The sequence below is a fragment of the Patiria miniata genome, unplaced genomic scaffold (genome assembly GCF_015706575.1).
Source record: "Patiria miniata isolate m_02_andy unplaced genomic scaffold, ASM1570657v1 HiC_scaffold_10, whole genome shotgun sequence".
NCBI lineage: Eukaryota > Metazoa > Echinodermata > Asteroidea > Valvatida > Asterinidae > Patiria > Patiria miniata.
The window spans coordinates 16,371,469-16,377,468 of record NW_024037048.1 but is presented as its reverse complement, the minus strand read 5'-3'; the positions used below and the strand labels follow the sequence as shown (position 1 = coordinate 16,377,468).

Genomic DNA, 6,000 nt, shown 5'->3' with positions numbered 1-6,000 from the left:
CTAATTATAAAAAAATTGGGAGCAATTTTTGAAAAATAGCCAGTTTTCTCCAATGCTGGTCGGCCGACCAGCGTTGGAAAAGTACCATTTTTCTTAAAACTGTCAGCACATCAGGAGCCACAATTTTACAGGATGCTTTAGACTGTCATTCCCCAACAATCCAGTAAGGTATTTTGCGATAATTTGATCATTTCGTTTTGTGATATTTGCAAATCTTGTATCTTCCCTTTAAAGAAAGGCAGTATAACATTTAATGTTTTTACAGATGAAATAAAGAAATGAAGTCAGAATATCACACAATATTGGAAAAGAATGTTGCAACCTGACACCACTTCAGCGGTTGTGTGCAAAGTCTATGGAGCGTCAAAAAAAATTTCTCTTAAGTATTTCTCAGTCCCAGATTCATGTCTTATCATCATTTTTGCAATGAATGACTTCATTGAGATGATATGAAGAAAAAGAAGCATCAGGTTGCAACATTCTTTCCCAATATTGTACATGAAAAAATATAGTATTGACAATGTGATAGATAGACGGAGAGGCTCTGCTGGCAGAAATTGTGTGCTAAGCAGCGCTATGAAATTGGGCCCAGTTCAAATCACTTCTTTTCAATTTGTTTCATGCCTTCTGGACCTTACACCCTAATTACCTGACAAACGTGCTCTGAAAACTTGTACATGTATATTTATATCAATATAAACCATTAATTAGTATAATTACATTACGTACAGATGACTACCCCCCTCCTTGAATAACCATTCCTGGCCCATTCTCATGCCGATAAGTTGTCTCTAAACAGGCCTCAGAAACTCCAAGAAAACAAACTTGCAGAGTTGTCCTACATGTAAGCAACATTTGTGACGTGAACCTTCACAATGATGATGAATATTTCAATGCTGCCTGACTGACTGTCTGACCGAGTCACTGAGTATTAACTGATCGAGTCAGTCACTATTATCACTGACTGACCGAGTCCCTGACCGAATCACTGACTGCGCGATGAGACACTGACCAAGTCACTGAGTTGATGACAGCCACTGAGTCGCTCAATGAGTCACTGAGTGATTCCTTAACCGAGTCCCTGACCGAATCAATGACTGAGTCACTGACTGAATCACTGAGTCGCTGATCGAGTCACTGAGTCGCTCACTGAGTCACTGACTGAGTCACTGACCGAATCTGACTGAATCATGGAGTCGCTGATCGAGTCACTGAGTTGTTGACTGAGTCACTGACTGCTGAGTCACTGACTGAATCTGACTGAATCATGGAGTCGCTGATCGAGTCACTGAGTTGTTGACTGAGTCACTGACTGAGTCTCTGACTGAATCATGGAGTCGCTGATCGAGTCACTGAGTTGTTGACTGAGTCACTGACTGAGTCACTGACTGAATCTGACTGAATCATGGAGTCACTGATCGAGTCACTGAGTTGTTGACTGAGTCACTGACTGAGTCACTGACCGAATCTGACTGAATCATGGAGTCGCTGATCGAGTCACTGAGTTGTTGACTGAGTCACTGACCAAGTCACTGACTGAGTCACAGAGTCCAGCTTAACTAGGCAAGCCTACTTTGTTTATGCCATGAGAGACCAGCCTCTCTCCAGAACTGTTGTTTTCTCCTGCATAACCATCTTGCCAAAGCTAAATAGAGAAATATTTCAAGGGAAATTTCCCATGCGTCAAGAATAATTAAATCACTCTTAATCAACAGTATCGTTCCATTATTTTATTTTTGGAAAATCCCTTTGCAAGCAGGGGTTTCTGGAATGTACAAATTTAAACAATCTCAAGACTATAGGATAGGGACCACCTCAGGAAACTGGTACCCTGTTGTCCTTGGCCCACTTCTTCATGACACGGATGATGTATTCCACCTGCGGGTTACCGGTGTTGCGCAAGATTTGGAGGATGTCTCGCAGTGTTTCTCTGTAGAGGAAAAAAAATGACAAAAATCTAGTGGCTTGAACTTCACTGGGTTTTGTGCACATAAATATGAAAGCTATTAGCAAGATGGACTTTGCGTCGGGGTGATGTAAATCAATATTAGGATTTGCCCTTCACCGATGTATAAACACTGTATACTCAGTGTGTTACCTCCCGAGTGAAAGTTGGGAAAATAATCACTTGGGTGGGATTCGAACCCACGACTCGACCATGGAGCTTACGGGGTTGGTTGGCTGGCCAGGCAACCAATTCTGTAAGCTTGATGGTCCAGTGGTTAAGACGTCTGCACTAACAAGCAGGAGGTCATGGGTTCGAGTCCCAACCGAGTGATTTTTTCCAACTTTCACTTGGGAGGTAACGCACTGAGTATACAGTGTTTATAAGTCGGTGAAGGGCAAAACCTAATAGTGAAAATGAAAGCTGTTTATAGAATTTAGGGGGAAAAAGGAAAAATTCAATGAATTTGAACTAGAGGGCTACGAAGTTGCGAAGTATTCATGAAGATTTGTAATAAAAAGCCGTATCCTCTCTGAGTGATCCCCGTTTGATATTTGCCAAGTCTGCATCGTGACTTTGGGCGTGATCCCTGGCTGCATGGCATATGCGGGTTGAGGGCTTCTGACTAGCACCCCTTTGACAGAGACATTGACAATTAGGGAACCGCCAACATTGGGCTGGATAGCTCAGTTGGTAGAGCACCGGAGTGATATGTCAGTGCACACTGTTTGATAGATGTAGTGTGGTCACCTGACCATAAGTTGATCTGATTGGTCAGTGTGCACTGCTGATTGACAGAGATGACACCCACCTTGGTTCATGGCCAGCTATGATCTGCTGGAATACGCCCACGCACGCCCCTCGCTTGCCTTCCCAGTATTCAGGATTGGGGTCCAATCTTTCCAGGACATCGAAAGCCTTGGTCGCATAGTAGAACTGGCCATCTACCGATAGAAAAGATGAGATTTGAGGATCGAGCGACCGTGACAATTATATTTTGAGGTCGAGCAAAAAACATCAGAAGTGCGAACGAAAAGCCTGAAGTTTTCGATCATATCGCCACCGTGTTGACAAAGTGATGAATTTGTCCCAAATCAATTTTTTTAAGCAGTTTGGGATTTTTGGCTATTTTAATATTTTAAGATGCCCTCTACATGCTTACCAAAGTTTGCGACACAAAAGTGCATCCTTCATTATTCAAGCTAATGACACAAAGTGGTAAATGTGCAACGAATAATTTTTTTATCTTTTTGATGGTGATTCGTATTCTAGTTTATTTTACACGTGGGGAACAATGTTGCAATCAGACGCCGCTTTTGTCTTCACACATCATCTCAATAAAGATGAGTTATTGCAAAAATGTTTCACAAACACGAATCTGCAGAAACATTTCCATTTTTGTTCAGAAATACTTGGAAAGTTTTCTTGACTCGCCATAGACTTTGTACACAACGGCTGAAGTGGCGTCTGGATATGTGCATTCTTTTTTACAAGTGTGTTATATTTAGATTGACATTTCCTCTACGATTTGGGTTTTGACGAAGTGACAAATGTGTTTTGTGAAATCGGCTGCACGTTTAGATTGAGTGACTGGATACTAATTTGGGGCTAATGCCAAAATCTTGACCAAACATACAACGGACAAAAATAGGGGATGATGTTTTACCTTGTAGCCGTCGTTGGCAATGAGCTACAGCAGGCTGAACGATTCGCCAGACGTCTCCATCTTAAGGTACAACTCCCAGGCTAGTCTGGCCTTACGATTCACGATGTCTGAACAACGAAAACACACAAAGAAAGGTTATAAATACATAGGATACTGCTGTAAGAAAACACATCGGGGTCTACAAAAGATGGTTCGGTTCAGTGGATGCTCGTTTCAGCAATTTTTGGCCAGCAATGCTCAGTGTAACTGTATACAATATTTGGGAGCCAAGAGGGATGTTCAATGTAGCAAATTTCTGTCGTACAATCTGCTTGAAATGTGATAGAACAAATCCAACATGGCAAATGTATGACTAAGATGTGACGTTTACACATTTACACTAAAAAACTTCTAAATCTGTTACAAAATCTTTCAAAACATTTAAACAAAACCCGAATTATACAAAAGGGACCTCCGTTCAAGTGATCTTCCTTAAAGACAACCACACATAGGACAAATAATTAACACAGATTTAAAACCTACTTAATTTACTAAACCTTAGAAGCATCGTAGTACTTGATTACATTTGGGGAACACGTAGTTACATTTTTACTTTATCAACGACTGCCTGCTATTTACTATGTCAACCATTGTTGATTTATCATGTCAATCACGCCGGTCTGCAGATCAGACATAATGGGTAGGCAAAAGCCACTGTCAATGGCTAAACGTTTAAAACGGTTCTTAAAATATTTGCTTAACGTTTACAAAATGAAACGCAAAGTCACATCCTTAATATACGATCAGGGCGATGATTGCATGCTGGTTATGTCATTGTTAGAGACCCTTCAGTCTACCTCACACATGGGCAACATGTGCATCTCCCTAATGCCACTCTGGATTTTCCAGCAGTACATGAAATGCATGCACGCGACGTGTCGTGACTTTAGTTGGACATTTGGTTGTGCAGTCACAATTGGGAGTGGTCAATTCATTATGAGTTGAGGCTTAACAGGTGGATTCATTCCCATAATTAGCAACTTGGAAGTTGGAAGAGGAAACGTCATTCACAATTGACGGTAATACTCACAGCATCTTGCCAACCAGAGACACGTGTAGTCATTCTTGATCTTCTCACTCTGAATGAGCACAAAAATCTGGAAAACAAGAGAAACGAAACCCACTCCAATTAAATCATGGTAAAACCAAGTGTTCCCACCAAAACAGTGGTCTAGGAGGCACAGAAAGATCCCCATCCGGGTTTTAGACTTGTTTTTTCATGCCTATTTGCCCTGAACAAGGCTAAAAGCCACTCCAGATATACAGGGCTACAAGTCGGAGCAAAGCAGCTAAATCAACCACACCATCTCTGCCCTCATAGGCACCCACTTATAAGCCATCAGTGTGGGGGTTTGGTCAGTATCAAATGAGGGCAATAATGCTCATTGTGATTTTTGGCAAGGTATGCACCCCTCTAGTCAGAAAATATGTGACAGCATTGCAGCGGTGGCAGCTTTTTCGGTGCTATCACTTTTTTTCCTTTTTAAAATGGCGGCTAAAACATGCTTGTTACCACACATAATTTATCCGGTTCAAGCATATTGACGGCAATTTTGAAAACACAAATCAAAAGTGATAACACTGCCACCACTCACACTGCAAAGCTATCACACATTCTCCAACTCTAGATGTGCCTTTCAAAAAATCGCTATGAGCATTGCTCTTTTCGATCGTCTGGTACCGGTGGCCCATTTTTTGGACCAAAGCTGATAGCCTATTACTCCTGGGTGGGGAGAAGCAATGAGTGACAAAGTGCCTTGCCCAAGGGCACACGCACCATGACCCCAGGCTGGACTCGAACCCACAACCTGCAGCTTTACCCGCAGACCACGAATCCAACGCCCTTAACCACGAGGCTACAGCACTCCACACTCCTCTTGAATCAGGACAGATCATAGGTTGGAGGGAAATAAGCACCAGGCAAGGAATTCCAAAGAGATGCAGCACGTGGGAAAACAAGCTATTGGAATATCTTTTTGTTCTACATCTAGGTACACGGCAACAGTATATGGATGAGAACAGACAGAAAGTCGGGCTTCTCTCTCAAACAGGGCCGACCATCGGTGGAAATTGATACAAAATTCCACTTCTCTTAGAAATGACAGCACACCAGGTGCCGTGATTTCACAGGATGCTTGCGACTATTACTCCCTAACAGTCAGGTATTTCATAATAACTTGGCAGTTTTGGTTTTTGATGTTTGCAAATGAAAGGCACCATGACTAGTTTAGGCACCATGACGAGTCACTGCGCCATGACTGGCCAACTATTGAGGGCGCAACAACGAAAATTGGGTCCGGGAGTCCAACCTACCTCCTCTGCTTCCTTGTAGTTGCCTGCTGTGGCTTTG

The 6,000-nt window shown here is 42.3% G+C and overlaps 1 long non-coding RNA gene across 1 annotated transcript; it reads right to left on the bottom strand.

Annotated features, from left to right (window-relative positions):
* Positions 1-1,871: 1,871 nt before the first annotated feature.
* Positions 1,872-3,670, bottom strand: LOC119733961. Its single transcript, XR_005271994.1, has 3 exons — positions 3,612-3,670; positions 2,757-2,889; positions 1,872-1,930 (listed from the first exon to the last, which is right to left on the bottom strand). It is a non-coding gene; the product is annotated as an uncharacterized LOC119733961 (long non-coding RNA).
* Positions 3,671-6,000: the final 2,330 nt, after the last annotated feature.